This window comes from Sinohyriopsis cumingii, chromosome 19 (genome assembly GCF_028554795.1).
Source record: "Sinohyriopsis cumingii isolate HCF-2022 chromosome 19, ASM2855479v2, whole genome shotgun sequence".
Classification (NCBI taxonomy): domain Eukaryota; kingdom Metazoa; phylum Mollusca; class Bivalvia; order Unionida; family Unionidae; genus Sinohyriopsis; species Sinohyriopsis cumingii.
The window spans coordinates 71533812-71554365 of NC_142979.1; positions in this window are offsets into that span (position 1 = coordinate 71533812).

Below are 20554 nucleotides of genomic sequence, written 5' to 3' on the forward strand. Positions count from 1 at the left end.
ATCATTAACATAGTTCTCTTTCAAGACTTGTTTCTAATGCCTTTGTGGTCCTTAAGACGCCCCCAAAAAGTCCCGTGTATTTTCTCTAAAGCCTTTGATCAGAGAGTGTCATTTTGCAATATAACCCTTGAAGATATTTTAAAATGTCTACAACTAAAAGCTAGTCTTGTCGGGTTATTTGATTTCATGTCAGGATTCCAGGAGTCATCAGCTACAAAATATTTGCTTGTTGAAACATGAAAAACAATTAATGTAAGCTGTTGTCGTTCGCTGACGAAATACTTAGTAGTTTCTATTTAATGTTGCCTGAAAAGCTGTATTTATCGTTGTCAGTGATTATTTTCATTGTGATGTAGTCGTAGTCGAATGCAGTTACATGTCTGTTCTTATCGTGCTGCAAACATATTTCTGAGTTACTTGTTCCGCCGTGAGGAATGTCTGCCTTCTTGATTTTCGCATACTATAACTTCAGCTGCCTTTGTAAGTTTATGCTATATGTGCAGTCATGAGGAAGCTCACGTGAATACAGTCGACAATGGTGTGTTATTATATGAAGGTGATGTGATCTACAAAATACCTTTCCATGCAAATACTACTACTTCAGTGGCATAATTTTTGAGCGCTTCATGCGACAGATTTTACCTCTTTTAATTTGTTACTCATTATACCTTGTTCCTACCTGTTTGCTCTCTCACGAACTGGTAAACCCATCATTGTCATGAAATAGTGAAATCATTTAACTTGAAAATATCATCGCTTCCTTATAATATGTTGATTGTTTCAAAAGCATTTTATTATTATTTTATTACACTGCATTGTTAGCATCTCCGGTCGATTTCATTTCAAACAAGACAACAGTATCAGCATAGTTAACATTACATTTAGCCTTGCTACCTGGAAACGCTGCTTAGGTTATATATAGCACAGTAATATGCTGGACTGAGGCGTTTAAGTCATTGAGTTGTTATCTACCATAAGGTGACGTATTTGATATTTATTTGCTGCAGGTACAACTTATAATACTCTCTTTTGTCTCGAAGAAATATCGTGTACGGTTAATAGGAAGAGTTTATCAAATACGCACACTTACACCCACCACAAGTTCAATGAATATGCATTTGCATTATATTTCACAATTAGATGGTTGACATAGATCATTAAGGTATGGTTACCTTTGTTTTAAACGTTTTGCCTGACTATAACCATTGTTGAAATTACTTTGGAAAAGAGTACCAATATCAAACGCATATAGAGAAAAGGATCGTCCAGATTGTTTACGGTTTTTTTTCGCCAAGCTTTGTTCTCTTAATTTTTTATTTGAGTAGAAAAGTACCTGTGAAATGGTTTCATTTAGTTCTGGAATCCTTTTCTTATGCATTCTTTATCAACTCCGTCTGGATCAAGGACACCGAACAGAATGTTACTTTTGTAAACATTAAGCAACGAATTATTTGTGCTCCAATTAGCAATGATGTCATGTTGATTTATTGTGCTGTGTTTATGAGTAAGATATTTCAATAGTGTTTCCATTTTTCTCCTTTGTTTAATTATTTCGTATATTTTATCAATACTACCTGCCCCACACCTATAAGCTTAACAACGTGTTTTGTGTTTTTGATTGCAGTAATTTATTGTAAAATTCGGTGATTTAAACACAGTTTATGACTGCAGTCTCATCACTAAAGTCTGTAATAGGTAAATCCTTTTTACTGAGCGTTTGTTTGTATTGTCCTTTACATTCATTTCATTTTTAAATCCTCAATCCCTTTGGTTATAATGTTGTAACTCATTTTTCTGAAACTATGAAAGTAAATAGTGTTAGCTGATATTTTATTCATTAGATCATTAAAACATTTTTTTAAATCATTCATGTTCTTGTTTAAATTTTTATTATTTAGTTATCAATATAACTGTTCTAGTTCAGACAAATGTACTACATTTCTCTAGTGATTTATTTATTTCCCCCAAGATCTCTATCCAAATCATCCGCATCATTTCATCGACTTATTGTAAATGTTGGTTGTGATGTATTGCATCGCCGTTATTAAATGTTCCTTAAGAAAGACGTCTGCGCTTATCTTAATGTGCGTACATCTTAAACAGCAGTTGACAAAGTGCATATTCTATGTGTTATAAATTCATTTCTATACAATATTCTGTTATTTTCAAGTTAACATGCTTTTTCGTCGCTGATATTTTGTAAACGCTTTTGGTGACACCCTGTTCAATAGCATTTAATTCGTAATCTACATTTGTATCGTGGGATGACGCGGCTACAGCTTTGACCCAACGTGGGTAAACTTCCTGATTTTGTCTATGCTTGACTAAGAAGAACGAAACTGGAGAACCTAGAGAAAACTACGGGACTTTGAGAATACAACTGGCTGTCCCAGAAGTACCAGTAAAGTGTATTATTACACCTACTGCAATATAGGACCAGTAGTGTTGAAAATAGAAACTCTCCTCTTTCCATTTCTGCCGTGTAATATTTGCCGAGCAGTTACATATAGTACGTCACTGATCGCGCTTGAAATAGTCTTTCCCTATAAAATGTATTACATTCTTTTATCAAATTATATATATATATATATATATATATATATATATATATATATATATATATACAGTGGTATCCCTTGGGTCAGATATAGCCTGTCTTGTGCTGAAATCACACACACACACATATATATATATATATATATATATATATAGTGGTCTCCCTTGGGTCAGATATAGCCTATCTTGTGCTGAAATCACACACACACACACACACACACACACACACACATACACACACATATATATATATTCGAATCAACCTCGTTATATTATTAGTATTATTATTAGTATTATTATTACTGTTTTTGTTAAATTACAGTTTGTAATAAATGGTCGGTATATGAAATTACTACGATTTCTGGTGACATAAATATGCGGATAATTTAATAATTCAAGTATTTGTTCATATTTAGCCATAAACAAAATCGACGAATTGTGTATTTAATTAATAGCAAACAATAACTGACAGAATAAATGATAATGTGATATTCAAGTACACTACTACAAGGTCAAATCTATATTCATCAGGAGTTACTGTTTACTGGAAGACACCTGATGTGCACTTCATTTTGCAATAGCTTTTCAAAATGTTCGTATTTTGACCAAATTTAAATATTCTCGATATCTATAGAGACAAATTTACATATAGCCTTAATTTGTCGATTTCTCTGTCACTGAATTACAGTTTTGACCACTAAATACAGAATCACTGAGGATTCCAAATTGAGGAAGACAGAATAACATAACAAAGATGAAACACACGTGTAAGCGGCCTCAATTTCGTCCGACTAATGCATGCATTCAGTCCCTGTGTGAAACTTCGAGTCATCTAATTCGGGTATAAATTCGAAAATGTTTCAATTAAAATGTTTGCATGTACTTCTTCCTATTTGTTTGAGACTATAGATTTCATAGAAACTTGTCAGCTGAATGACCTTCGTCGTGGTCCTATTTCACGAAGCGAAATCAATATATTCATTATATTGCTAAAAATAGGTATACCTGATGCGATTTGCACTGGTTCTGAACTTAGGGCTGTTTTAATGTCAATGCGCACTTAATAACGTGTTCAAACGGTCAAGTTTACTTACATTTTAATTATTGATAGATATTGTTAGATCAATGGAAAAATCGATGAGATTTTCTCCATTTTGTAATAAGGCTAGGTTTGTTCTGTCATGACCTAAATACATGATTTCGTCAAAGCTTGTTGTAGATCTTTATTTAGAACACGTGAACAGCATTCATATTTGATTATACTATTCATTGTGTAAAACATTCAAAATTACATTATTTGAATTTGTCGAAATTATTCTAATATAAACAGTCAAAGCGTATTAAAAGTGCTGCCTTTTTAATGTCTGCATTATCAGTTTATGACTTGATTATGTCCCATTAAGACTTGTTGTTGTTGTTGTTGTGGGGTTTAACGCCATTTTTCAGCACACGATAGGCTATGCATGGCGGCTAGTATTAATGGTGGAGAAAGAATCCGGGAAAACCCCGGGAAGAACCACCGACCCACGAGAAGCTACTGGCAGGCTTTCTCACATACCCACATTGGCCGACATTAAGACTTGTCGAAAATGGAATGCTTTTGTATGCACGTAGGACCAGCTGTCATCTTATACATCACACCAATAAATTTAATAACTCTTATAATTAAAAAACATAGGATTGAATAAAGTACTAATAATGGTTTTAAAAGTTTCAGCGGCCCATCCCCAATAGATAAATAAACAAAAGGTAACGACAACTACTGCTTTAACAAAGCGTAAACCGAAGAATGTACACATGTGAACACACACACACACACACACACACATATATATATATATATATATATATATATATATATATATATATATATATATATATATATATATATATATATATATATATATATATATATATATATATATATATAAGAATGTAAGTCACATAACCTAAACAGGATGCTTGCATAGCCAACTTTAGTCCATGATTATAAGTTGTAAATAAGATGTCGACAGAGTATTTGACTTTTGAACGTTCTAGGTTCATTCTTGTTATAATCAGATTGGAATTTTCTGTTGTTATGATCCAATTTTTGGTCACTCAAAACTGTGAATAAAGAAGTCATTTATTCCTATTTTAGATCAGTCTCTAGATATCCGTGTGATTACAATTAACATTTGTATTCAGAAATAATTTGACAGGAAATATTTATTTAAAATATTCATTGGAATTAGTATATGCTCATTGACTTTGGATTGCATTCGTGTGGTATATCTAGACATTCAAGAGTATTGAAATTCATTCAGAACGTTATACAATTTTGTAATTGTGATAGAATATTTAGGATTATTTGGGATTTAATTCACGACACTGTAAGTGTCTGTTAAATTTCACGCTGTATTGTGGGGAAATAAATAACTTATTGATTTTACTTTAATTGTTGATTTCACTTGTTTCCGTTACGTATTTGAGACTTAGAGTCACAACAGTGATTATGTATGTACAGGTAGAATATATACCAAAGCTAGTATGTGATTTTACGATGATATGCATACATTTTTAAAGTAGAAACTTAAAGACGGTAATTAGCAATGACTGGACCGATATAAAGAATCGTATTCATAATATTGAGCAGTCTTGTTTTGCTTTATTTATAAGAAATGTATGTATTGTCAATCATTAGAAAAATTACAAAATGTCATTCATTGTATTACGTTCATTATAAGATACATGCCTGTTTGAAATTAAACATGATGACAGTCGTGTTAAGGTGCTCTGTCTCGTGGTGTTGAATAAACAGTCTTTTGTTGAGACACAGTAATATAATTCCAGGTTTGAATTCACTTTAAATCGCGAATAATGTCTCTGTCCAAGAATACATTTTTAAGAGCACCCTGTACTTCCAGGGAAAAAGTCACTGAATTAAATAATTTAAGAAATAAATTCCAGCCCAAAATGAATATTTGGACACATCAATAATGCAAATTGATTAAGTTAGACCTTAAAACACGAATGAATAATTTTTCCAGTGACAAGATTATTTAGTCCTCTACGTGACCTCAGGTTGTTGTTGTTGTTGTTGTTGTTGTAGGGTTTAATGTCATCCTTCAGCACAAGATAGGCTATATATAGTGGGAAGTATCATGGATGGAGGAAGAACTAAGGAAGACCCCAAAAAGAACCACCTTCTCACGAGAAGCTACTGGCAAGCTTTCTCACGTACCTCGCTGATCCTGAGACTCGAACCCACGCAGACAGAGGTGAGATGGCAGTAATCCGTAACGGTGAACGCTTTAGACCCCTCGGCTACTAGTGGGTGACCTCACGTCACAATTGGCATTTTCTAAAAATCACTATTGCCTAATGGAAAAACTGTCTAGAAACGTCTTAACGTTTATAAAATAAACTGTTGATAATAACTAATAGGTATGTTACTAAACGTATAATAAATAACCCGAACTATGTTAGAAATGCCAGGGGAATAACAATAACCTAGACACAGATTCAAATAAACATTTTTGCTTCTATTAATAAAACTCCTAACATTAAACTCATGCAAATAGAGAATATTTGAGCTATTAGTTGTTTACAGAATAAGAAAATGAATAATTCAGGTCAAGTGGAAAATAAACTTGATTTTGGACAATATTTCATTACAATAGCATATAATGATACAAAAGTTAGATAAAATAACTAACAAACAATGTAAATTAAGTATACGTAACACAGTGCATTGACCGTTCGTAAGTAGTTTTGTACTGGGAAATTAAGAGGGGTGGACCAGCACGAAGTGTATGTTCTCATAGTGATCACAAGACTTGCTAGGGTGAGTATGAATATTTACATTATGTATGTTCTCATAGTGATCACCGTATTTGCTGGGGTGATTATACATATTTACATCGTGTGTGTTCTCATAGTGATAACGTGAATTGATGGGGTGAGTATATATATTAACATTATGTATTTTCTCATAGTGATCACAAGACTTGCTGGGGTGAGTATGAATATTTACATTATGTATGTTCTCATAGTGATCACAGGACTTGCTGGGGTGATTATACATATTTACATCGTGTGTGTTCTCATAGTGATAACGTGAATTGATGGGGTGAGTATATATATTAACATTATGTATTTTCTCATAGTGATCACAAGACTTGCTGGGGTGAGTATGAATATTTACATTATGTATGTTCTCATAGTGATCACATGACTTGCTGGGGTGAGTATGCATATTTACATTGTGTATGTTCTCATAGTGATCACAGGACTTGCTTGGGTGAATGCATATTTACATTGTATATAATGGACTTGCCCTGGCCATGAGAATAATATTGGCCGTGATTTATCGAGTAATAGTATTAGTAGTAGTAATGGTAGTAGTTGTAGTAGTTTCATGGACATTTCAGAACATCCTACAGTCTCCGATTGACAGGCCTGACACCTCTTCTTAATTTCTATATGACGTTTCCTTACTGAGAATTATTTGCACGTATGTGCATATGTGATTACAGCTTTGCAAGACCACGTGTTAGCTTCGCTTCTCAAACCTGCCTAGAGGCTTCGTTTCTGAGTTCAGGTGGGTGAGCTACAGAGTTATGAACTCGCAGACGCATGGATATACGCTTACAGTATGTGATTCACTATTATACAATTACAGTGTGTTATTAAACAATGCCAGTAGAAACCACACAATATATACATACAGTATTATGATAGAATACACGTCTGCAACTAATGCGGTGATTAAATTACCAAACATTAATGTCTTTATAATGTTATAAGAAAGAATAAGTCACGATTTAGCTAGTATCGTCATATTAATTTGCTAAAGACACCCAAAAGATGATCAATTCTTTTTTTGTTGTGAGATACGTATATATAGCACCTTGTTAAATTAACCGGGTTTGAAATCACATTGGAGTGAATACGTTCATAACTTGGGAAGAAGATGATAAAGCGCCAAGAAATTAATGGCATGATATTGTACAAGAAAACTTTAAATCACTGACATTAAATGAGTATTTAAAGTGATTGTGTTTAACTGTTGATTATCTAGAAGACAGTGAAAACCCAACGAAGGCAGTAAAATGTTCAACGAAGAGGCTGAAGACGATAAAGAAAGTGAAGCTATAACTTCGTGATCACCTTCAAGACTAAACCAGTTTAGAGAGATGCATTCGGCGTATAATTAATGGAAACACCAATGTCACTCACATGTATACACAACAGTGTAGTCATTTGTGGTGACACAAATATTCTGAAAATGGTGGCAGTAGGGTGAAAATGTATTCTAGTGAAAAGACATAAAGACTTTAAAGTCAAAATTCAGGGACAGCACGGTAATGATTGGGAATTTCAAATTTCAAAAGCGACAGGTACACCAAAACGTTACAATTCTTTCATGTGAATGTACAATGAATGGTCACTTTGGCGTTCGTGCAATGCATTATTGCAAAGGTACATGTACAGTGATTTCGCCATTCCAACATAACAATGACTCAAAGAATCTGCTGAACAAAATGATTTAAAACCCACAAAAGCAGAAAATGGCTGCGTCTGTGCAAACCAGAAAGGAGAAGCTTGCGCATAGCACATAAGGAAATAAGCGACAGGAACATATAATGTGCTTGCGACTTTGTTGCAAATGTAATTGAGCCTCTTACTGCAATTGTTACAATAGTTTTCAATACAGAATTCATTGTTACTATCAATATAAAGTATCACATTGAAAAACTTACGATTGTAATAGAACTAAACAGGTGTGAGATTCGATTTATCAAAGACACTAAAAGCAATTATTAAAATTGATTTACTCCTATGTTGGAGAACAAATGTATTTTTATACAAATACATTCATGTTTGAGGCATATAAAATGCATTTCGTGATAATGAAATTATGTTCTCTACTAATGAAATTACGTAAAAATTGTACGTGGGAATATAATTGGAAAGAAAAAGTATACCAGGAAGTAAATTATTTTTCGCGCTAGAGAGGCTACTAATAAGGATGCATGTTATATATCAGTCAGCTTCGTCCAGTGCAAATGTAAATCTCTGTTAGTTAGCAAAAGACTGCAAACCAAAGCGTCCAATTCAAGAAATCCATCTCGTCTCAAAATTAAATAGATTTGTAAAATATTTAAAGGAATAAAAGTTATTCGCATCCTACTTGTTATATAAACTGCATTAATATTGCAAAAGAGACTTACCAGAAATGACATAACAGATTTATGTACAAATATCACCTACGCCAATGGCAACAATCAACTAAAATATGTGAAGTGTCTTCCCAGGCTCCTAAGTTCTTTTACTTCAATGTCTGGTGATATAAGATCTTCCATGTTTATGTGTGGTTCATGACCCCTGATGGTATACCATGTACTGAATAGCGGTATTATTTTAAATGTTAGCATCAACGTTGTTAAAGGCGCCATCTTTGAAATCGCTAAACTGAACACATCCTTTCACTAACGTGTGACTTTTGTTGACTTGTAGCATACAATTTACTTAGCATGATTGGTATGAATATTTAGTAGATATTGTGTGCTTGACCTTTGTCTGCCTATGACTGAGTATAGACATCTACCTAACTAATCTCATGTTTGTCTTGCCAGTATGCTATACATGTCTTGTTTAGTTCGATTTAAGTTCAAAATCAGCCCTGGTTATGACCTTTGGGGATTCTAGAAATAAATTTGTTTACAGTCTGAGGTAATGTTATTGCGATAAAGTTAAAGTGTGGATGTATATAAGTCCTTGATCAAGGAAATTATTAATTGGTATATTAATATCAGACATTTAGATGTGTTCAGTTATAACTTTAATTAGACGAATCACTTATTTAAATTATCTGTTACAAAGCTTTTAATGACTGTTTGGTTTAAAACAATATTTGGGGATTATTCTGAGTGTATTTAAAGATATTCTTGATCATAAAACTGTGATACGTCAATACTGTTGGCACAGCGGACGGTTCAAATATGTTGATACATCGACACTTTCAAGACCTGAAATTTATTCTGAACACTTCATATTTCAGTACTTGTGATAAAACCTTTGGGATTATAGGGGATTTAATTCCCAATATTGTTTGGGATTATAGGGGATATAATTCCCAATATTGTATGTTCCTTTTAAATATATTCATATTATGTTCTTGGTAAATATTATTTGCTGAATGTTACTAAACTGGTTGGATTTGCTTATTTCTGTTACTTAGTTTAAGAGCATAGATTCGTAACAGGATGATACCTGTCAAATTTTATAATTGAATTCTTCTTGCCCCATGTATTCTATGCTTTTGAAGAACTAGGGAGAAACACAATTTATATTCGAATCAAAGGTCGATAAACTTACAGAACTTTGGCTATTTTTTTAGTGGGCTATTTACTTTCGAATATAATGCAAATTGTTACGTTATCAATACTGATATTGACAAAGGTCACGGGTAGACTGGCAATACTTCTTTCATTTAAAGAGGAATCATAAACAATAATTTCATGTTAGAGTATATGAAAATTCGAATATTTGCACAGTTAGCAATATCTTTGATACATTCAAAACACAAACACAGTTTAGTAAAACCTTAGTATGTGTAGCTACCAAGATAGTTAAGACCTACAAAGAGCTGAAACTATTTTTATTTATTGATCTAGAAAATATTAAATGTACAGATGCCATTTAATCATAATAATACTATAGGAAAACAAAGTTTAAGCCCTGTTATCAAAATAGGTAAGACAGTACAACATGAAGAATGAATGATATACGCAATGTGATGTGAGTAAATGAACAAACATGTATCCAGCTAAGTTTACATTACAACTTTACAATGTCAATCTACAACAAACATGTATCCAGCTAAGTTTACATTACAACTTTACAATGTCAATCTACAACAAACATGTATCCAGCTAAGTTTACATTACAACTTTACAATGTCAATCTACAACAAACATGTATCCAGCTAAGTTTACATTACAACTTTACAATGTCAATCTACAACAAAACATGTATCCAGCTAAGTTTACATTACAACTTTAGAATGTCAATCTACAACAAACATGTATCCAGCTAAGTTTACATTACAACTTTAGAATGTCAATCTACAACAAACATGTATCCAGCTAAGTTTACATTACAACTTTACAATGTCAGTCTACAACAAACATGTATCCAGCTAAGTTTACATTACAACTTTACAATGTCAATCTACAACAAACATGTATCCAGCTAAGTTTACATTACAACTTTACAATGTCAATCTACAACAAAACATGTATCCAGCTAAGTTTACATTACAACTTTAGAATGTCAATCTACAACAAACATGTATCCAGCTAAGTTTACATTACAACTTTAGAATGTCAATCTACAACAAACATGTATCCAGCTAAGTTTACATTACAACTTTACAATGTCAGTCTACAACAAACATGTATCCAGCTAAGTTTACATTACAACTTTACAATGTCAATCTACAACAAACATGTATCCAGCTAAGTTTACATTACAACTTTACAATGTCAATCTACAACAAACATGTATCCAGCTAAGTTTACATTACAACTTTACAATGTCAATCTACAACAAACATGTATCCAGCTAAGTTTACATTACAACTTTACAATGTCAATCTACAACAAACATGTATCCAGCTAAGTTTACATTACAACTTTACAATGTCAATCTACAACAAAACATGTATCCAGCTAAGTTTACATTACAACTTTACAATGTCAATCTACAACAAACATGTATCCAGCTAAGTTTACATTACAACTTTACAATGTCAATCTACAACAAAACATGTATCCAGCTAAGTTTACATTACAACTTTACAATGTCAATCTACAACAAACATGTATCCAGCTAAGTTTACATTACAACTTTACAATGTCAGTCTACAACAAACATGTATCCAGCTAAGTTTACATTACAACTTTACAATGTCAGTCTACAACAAACATGTATCCAGCTAAGTTTACATTACAACTTTACAATGTCAATCTACAACAAACATGTATCCAGCTAAGTTTACATTACAACTTTACAATGTCAATCTACAACAAACATGTATCCAGCTAAGTTTACATTACAACTTTACAATGTCAATCTACAACAAACATGTATCCAGCTAAGTTTACATTACAACTTTACAATGTCAATCTACAACAAACATGTATCCAGCTAAGTTTACATTACAACTTTACAATGTCAATCTACAACAAAACATGTATCCAGCTAAGTTTACATTACAACTTTACAATGTCAATCTACAACAAACATGTATCCAGCTAAGTTTACATTACAACTTTACAATGTCAATCTACAACAAAACATGTATCCAGCTAAGTTTACATTACAACTTTACAATGTCAATCTACAACAAACATGTATCCAGCTAAGTTTACATTACAACTTTACAATGTCAATCTACAACAAACATGTATCCAGCTAAGTTTACATTACAACTTTACAATGTCAGTCTACAACAAACATGTATCCAGCTAAGTTTACATTACAACTTTACAATGTCAGTCTACAACAAACATGTATCCAGCTAAGTTTACATTACAACTTTACAATGTCAATCTACAACAAACATGTATCCAGCTAAGTTTACATTACAACTTTACAATGTCAATCTACAACAAACATGTATCCAGCTAAGTTTACATTACAACTTTACAATGTCAATCTACAACAAACATGTATCCAGCTAAGTTTACATTACAACTTTACAATGTCAATCTACAACAAACATGTATCCAGCTAAGTTTACATTACAACTTTACAATGTCAATCTACAACAAAACATGTATCCAGCTAAGTTTACATTACAACTTTACAATGTCAATCTACAACAAACATGTATCCAGCTAAGTTTACATTACAACTTTACAATGTCAGTCTACAACAAACATGTATCCAGCTAAGTTTACATTACAACTTTACAATGTCAATCTACAACAAATTAACAAACACATCCATAGACATTATGGAGAACAAAGCTATATCTAAAACAAAAATCAAACGCTGACTCAGTCAGTAAATATGCATACCGTTGAATAATTCATTGCTTTAAAGCTCTGAATATTACAGGTTCGTGAAACTGAAGATAGCTGTTCTGGACAGTCGGAATGACGACTTGTTGAGAACGCCTGAAAATTATTTATTAAGTGTACGATATTCTCTGAGTGCCTTTATCCCATGTTAAATGGCTGAAAAGAACAGTAATTTGGCACGTTCTATAAAATGGGCTGAATTGAAAGAATGGTTAACTGAATAATCGAGTTGCATTTTACACATTTAATCAAAAACATATTTCCCTCTAATAGGTAATGGGTTGATATTAGTGGCGTGGATGAGCAGTGACATGCAAACATTGTTGACAAGAATGCATACGAAAATGCATATATAACAGAGTAAATATTTGCTATACTGGTCTTCAAATTGTCAAGAACAGACCAATGAAAATATTGCTGAGCATCATTTAAAAGTCGATAGCAAAGATTATGTAAATCTAATCAAAGAAGACTATGTACAGTAATGAGATTGTGGCAGAAACAACTAAAATGAGCATAGTTGCCGGTATCCGCATGTATAGCTATTTTCCAATGGCATTTTGTATAACTAAAAGGTATTCCTGACCTTGTTATCTTAACGTAAAATAATATTACCTGCCGATGAAGCATTCAATCAATTACCAAAAACATTGGCTTTAAACAGTTTAATGTAATTTATAACAATTTTTATATTCCTCTTCACCACAGGTGGAGACATGAAAAAAACTGATTAGTTACACACAAAACGCTTTGATTATAAAACAGTGGTTTAACTTATCAGTTGACGAAATATAATTTTTTATTCGAGTACAATGTTGAATGGGATTTCTATTTTCTTTAACGCTATGATACCATTTAAAAAATTACTTTGCTTCAACAATATCTTTTATACAAACTGAGCCAAAACGAAACAATTAGATAACAAAATGATTATATAGAAAAAATCAATTTGGGATGTAAGGAACAGAGAGCAATGACCAGACAGCTTGAATAAAAAATACTTGATGACAAATTAAACTGGGCGGTGCGTTTGATCTATGTGTAGAAATTCATTCTGTTTATAATCATTATGGTGCATCTCCTTAACCGGAAGAAAATACGAAAGTTGTAAAATGATGGCAGCGTAAACCTAATCAGTTCGACAAATCATCTGAAAGAACTGGATAAATATGACTACACCTAGTCATTGTACTTATAAATTGATGAAGGTAATAAATGAAAGGATGGCAAAGTACATTTTTTGTTCATATACAAATCCTTATAATCCGGTTAAGATACCACAAGAAAGATGTCAAAATAACGATATCACAGGAAAGATACGACAGGAAAGGTATCACAGGAAAGATACAATAAGAAAGATATCACAGGAAATATATCACAGAAAAGATATCATAGGAAAGATACCACAGGAAAGTTATCACAGTAAAGATATCACAGGAAAGATATCACAGGAATGATAATCACAGGGAATTAAATATTTCAATCCAATAAATAATTACAATACATACACCCTAAACAATATTAAATCTGAATAACATTTCTAAATGTGCATTCCAAATTTAAATAAGAAATATACCGATTTTAAAACGTGTTCCTGTTTTTATAAAATTGTATCCGTTTGATAATCAGATACGTTAGCAAACAATATAAATTTTATGTGAAAGACATCTCTATATGAACGGAAGCACCGTTCTTTACAAGTTGATTAAACAACAGCACCTTCATGACATACAATGATGTGTGGTTACCTGTATCTATAATAAAGAAAAGAGATATGGATGATAAATTGAAAAGTGAGATCAGAGGCAGGTAATACACAAAATACAGGTAGTGAATGTGTGTGATTTGGGTGTGTGATTTAGAATTATAACGTAGCTTTAACCATTTTCCAGTCATATCACTACGATGTATGCAGTGTTGCAGTTTAGAGTGAAACAAGTAGTGAAGACAAACAGCTCTTTGATGGTGGAAAAAGGTTTATAATACGACTGGGCCTTCACATATTTAAACATCATTGTTCGCTGTATCCTTCTGCAATTCTCCACAATTCAGACTTAACGTTACACTTGCAAAAACATCTAAAGTTCGATAACTAACTTGAACACACATGATACAAATACTTCGCTATTGAATTGCTCAAAATTAAAACAATTACAAAAATATGGAAATTTAATTACTTTCTTTTAATACCACTATGCACATAATAATCAATATAGTAGCTAATACAAGATTAAATAACATTCCACATGATTCTCCCAGAACGAGCTTAACAGGTGTATGATACGGTATACATATAAACATCGATACAATTCATTACAATGAAAGTACTCAATGTAGGTAAAAGATATTTGAACAGTATAGATAAATTAATAGCGTATGTGTACCAACTTATACACTCACAATCAATGTATCTGGCTTCATTTAAGAAGCAAGCAAAATAACACACTGCAGGATTGAGGTAATACGTTTCCTAAAATACTCTAAATTTCAGTATGCTATACACCTGGATATGAAAAGAAAGGAAATGTACATGCTCAACATTTGCGTTCATTTCATTTCTTGCTTGACGCACATACAAACATACAAATAACGAAATAATATACAAATAACGAAATACATACAAATTTCGAAATAACATACAAATAATTAAAAAAATCTATTCGATATTAAGCAGTGTAAAATGTATCTAAAGTATCATCTTAGCATGTATATGTACTAATTATTGAAAACCAATGCTTGCATTGCACTCTTTTAGATTACATTTAAGCGTAGAAAGCAATGACTACACAAACGTATATTAACAACAAGTGGAACATTTACTGTGCACACACATTTATACACTGTGAGCACCTCAGCCAATGAGACATGTGGATTTTTCCGTATTACAATATCTAATTCAAAGAAAATATTTTTAATGGGTCAGTCACTTAAAACAAAACGTTGATGTTGTAGGTTTCGTGTTCAAAATGGTTTAGCATAGAGGAAATAATGCGTGTCACACAGGACTGAATTATCATAGTCTTCCACAAAGGAATGACGTAGACAGTCACACAAGGAATAATGCGCATTAAGACAGGACTGAATTATTCATTCAGTAAAATTGCTTAGCTAAGTATTTCAGTCCTTTATATGCAAAGTTCATGTAACACTCTAATACACTTAACTCGTACATCACAAAATATCTTGCACTATGCCCCTAAAACAACTTGAAAACTTTAAAAACCAGTTACTGAGTATTGCAAACATTAAGTAAGGTACACAAGACGTTTAGCTTGCATTTATCTACAAGCTATACTGTTCCACAAACTGCGCAAATGCGTTTAATAAAATGACGAACTTGACTGTTGACTTGTGACACATGGAAGAAAGGAATTTTGTAATCAAAGGTTTCAGAGAAAAGACACACTTTGGGTTGCGGTCTATACGAAGCGTAAAAAGAGCAATGGAATATGTGTTCAAAGTTTATAAATCATTTTGCAATATTATAGAAAATACTTTCATCTGCACATATTTAAAATATTGTTTAAGACTTTCCATCTTAATATCAAATACACTGTTTTTCGTCAATTGGACGCAGACTTTCTGGAAATCATTGTTTGCTCTTTTATATCCAAAATATATTCAGATTAATCTATGACAGAAATCACAATTATTGTTCAAACAAACAATGTTATGTGTTTTCCTTCCATTTAAAACGAAACTGTATGCAAAATATAATTTGCCGATGTCTATATCGTATTTATCTTTATTCCAAATGTACATAAAATGTATGGAAATGTTGGTTTTGTGCTCTTGTAATTATCGTTTTGATATTTTCGATAAAATAGATTAATTATTTTCATTCGTAAAAAACTTCTCTGAATGTGACAGGTACACTTTAAACTGATTATGCAGGTGCAATAAAATTACTAAATTCACTTGCAAAATGCAGCCAGTACCATAAATATCTGTTATTTTACATTTTACTCGACCCATCTAAATTGTCCATAAAATTTCATTTCATTGTTTATTCACTGGCATGTATTGTCTCATGGCCAAATCATGAGATTTTTATGTATTGTCTCATGACCAAATCATGAGATTTTTATGTATTGCCCCATGGCCAAATCATAGAGATTTTTATGTATTGTCTCATGGCCAAATCATAGAGATTTTTATGTATTGTCTCATGGCCAAATCATGGAGATTTTTATGTAGTGTCTCAAGGCCAAATCATGGAGATTTTTGTCGTATCCGTGTACATACTCAGTGAATTTATCTTTCGTACTCAGCTTTGCTTCACTTCACTCTAAGCCAATGCGTCACCGCTGTGAGATTTGAATGTCACCATCCTTGTTTTTATGTTATTATAGTTTTCCAGGTAGTATTCGCGTTTTGCTTCTGTGTTAAATGTCTGCACTTGATATTTTTGATGATGCATTATGATATATGCATAGTGTCCTAGAAGGTGAACAGTATCTCGTTTTAAGCTTTCATATATAAGTAGTATAGCGGGGCTCTATATAGCAAATGAGAACAAAGAAGGAAAAACACCCTGGGGCTGTATAGGGCAAACATTTATAGTGCAAATGAGAACAAAGAAGGAAAAGCACCCTTGGGCGGTATAGGGCCAATGGGAATTTAACATGGTGAATATTGGGTCTGTTTACGGACAAGGGGAAGTGGAGTCTGTATAGCGTCTGACGTCACGGTATGGGATATTTGTATCACTGTTTCAACCATGTGAGGTGACGCCACAGTACTAAGCAAAGGTTTGGGACTTAGATTTATATAACAAATACAATACATAACAGACAAACACTTATACACCTGACGAACAATTTTGAGGCAAGAAAGCAAATCTTTTCGAGGCATATGAGTGGCCTAAAAAGTACCTTTGGGTAATTCTGCTTCTTTTATTTTCTCCAGTTCTTCCAGCATTTTCTAACTTTTCCAAATATTTCTTTCTTCCTCTTCTTCTCTTGGTTCTCTGGAATCCAGTTTGGATGGCCCATAGCTCTAAAGTTCTCTTCTTCCTTTCTCTTTAGTCCATATTTCTTTAATTTTGTTTACTTCTACTTCCATCACCTTTCTCATCAGTTCTTCAGCCATTTTTAGTCTGTCCAGACCCCTTTTGACAAATTGCCACTCCGACCAATACACTATATCTTCCAAACAACACATGCTTTTGATGACGTTATCAAGAGCCTGTTTTCACGTTCCCATTCTTACATATTCAGGATGGACAAAACCTCTCGACTTCTTTCCTTCGTCTTCTATCATCCGTTCTATCTTCTCCCTGGCTACTTTCAGGTTGTTAACAAAATCTAGGCTGTTTGGTAGCTTCCATTCTCTTTCAATTCTTTCAACTATTCAGCATACATCATCCAGTAGTAACTATCCTTCAAATCATTAAACAAATCTGAGAGTACTACCATCTTCTTTTGTTATTCAATGTTGAATGGCGCGAATGACGGACGCTTGAGTTTTTATTTGACAAGCACGGACGTGAAGAAAAACATCCCTTACATTCACTTCTCACATTATCGATAATCCACACACAGGAAGGAGCAAACCAAAACACAATCATACTGTTCACACACGCGAAGAAGCAAACATCAACCACTAATATACTATCCACACACGCGAAGAAGCAAACATCAACCACAAATATACTATTCACACACGCGAAGAAGGAAAATTTTACCATAATATACTATCCACACATGTGAAGAAGCAAACATCAACAAGAAATATACGATCCACACACGGAAAGGTGCCATAACTAAGCACAAATATACTATCCACGCACGCGAACAAGCAAAACCAAACCCAAATTCACTATCCACACACGCGAAGGAGCAAAACACAAACCAAAATATACTATCCACACACGGAAAGGTACCATAACTAACCACAAATTTACTATCCACATACGCGAAGAAGCAAAAATCATAACCACAAATTTACTATCCACACAGGCGAAGAAGAAAAAAAACCCAACATAACCACAATTTACTATCCACAAATTCGAAGAAGCAATAACAAAAACAAACCCAATTTTACCATTCACACAGAAGAGAAGATAAAAATCCAAACACTGTACTATCCACACAAACGTACATGAGCGCTTAAAAGCTCCAATAATCTACTATCTACACAAACGTACGTGAGCTCATGCAAACACACACACACACACACACATCAGTAAAGGAGCTAGTGTTTATAATCACACTACTCCACATTCACACAAATTGGCAACTTGAATAGTCTCTTTTCTAAAGATTTGGTTAGCCCAGAAATGGGCTGTTTTTTATCTTGTTTAACTCCAGATGCACCTGTCTAATGATGACATCTTCCCGGCCTGGCACCACACACACATCGCCTACTCCAGTCATTGTCCCAATTCACTCTTGTGGTTGGGAGTGCAGAGGCAGGATGATTAGCCTCAGTACCCCAATCTTCAGTTTCTGGGATTGTTAAAACTTCCCTCTGTCTTCTTCTTCTTATATGCCGCAGCCTATGACACTGTCCTTGCTGTGGTTCCCGTTCTCTTTCCAGCTCCTCCTCTCAGTTTTCTGTATGGTTAACCACTAGTCTTTGTACTGGTAGTAGTAGTGACTGTGGTTGTTGTTTTTGACGTTGTTGTTGTGGTTGTGGTACTAGTACTGGCTCTGGAGGTAGCAATGGCTTCACCTCATACATAGCTCTTATCATCAGGTGAGGCAGGAACGTACTTTTCCTTTCATTCTTCTCTTCCTTCTACTTTATTTCCTACTCTTCTATTCTGGCTTCTTCTGCAATGGCCTCCATGGCTAGCTCATCCAGGAGGCGCCTGGCATACTCCAGTGTATTTGGAGTTCCATTAATTTGACAATTCTGCTACTCATTTTTTCACTGTGGACATGTCAACTATATGTAGCCAGACTGACTAGCATTTCCTTTATATGAGCCAAGTACGGACGTGAAGGACAACATATCCTGTCATCAAAACTTACTTGACACGATGCAAATTCAAGTAAGCTTCGTTCAGCTTGGCTAATCTTGAACACATCTTTATAGGAGGATGGGTCAACAATGGATGGTCAGACTGGAGACTACCCGGCTTTATATTGTTCAAGCGCGGACGCGATAGAAAACATACCTACACTGTTTAGAGTCGGAACGCTCAAATAATTTGATTTGATGGATAGACAGAAGTCAAAGAGCATGGTTCATGATACAAATTTCAAAGAAACGACAGACGCCATTTTTCGAAACACAACATTTTTTTATTAAGAAAACTAACATCAACAATTAACAAGTTTGTAAATTAACAATTCAATCAACAACAAACACATCTTTCTAATAAACGTCTATTTTGGACAAGGTTGACAACGTTGTGAACTGAAGTTAGACTTCTACGATTGAAAGTCATTGGGCCATTGATGTACACTACGTTTCCCACCTAAAGACAAAATATAACCATAATGGTCACATAAATATCGATCTACTTTCTCGTCGTTTCTAGAGGAGTGACGATTAAAAAGAAGTCACTAAATGTTCAAAGAATATCCAAAACTGCGTTGATGAAGAAAATGCATACAGTATTGTCCACACACCATGGAACCTGTGCCTTGTAATTTCACATTATTGAATTGTGTTGTCTGAGCATTTCTTCTCATAAAGTCAATGGTATCGTCTTCCAAAGGGGGTAATCCATACGAATCAACATGCTCCACACAACCTTCTTTAGGAAAGTAGACGGCTACCCAGTGGGTTCCTGGGAGACGACTGTCATGCGTATTGATGACATAAGCTTGATGGTCTTGAGGTTTGCGAGGAGGTAGTTCATTTTTAGCACACACTACAGGATTCCAACAAGCAGTATTCGAACTGTGGTTCAAAAGGTAATTCATTTCCCAGGTATCTATTATTTGTGTTGTTTTTCTTCATTGGTAATGATA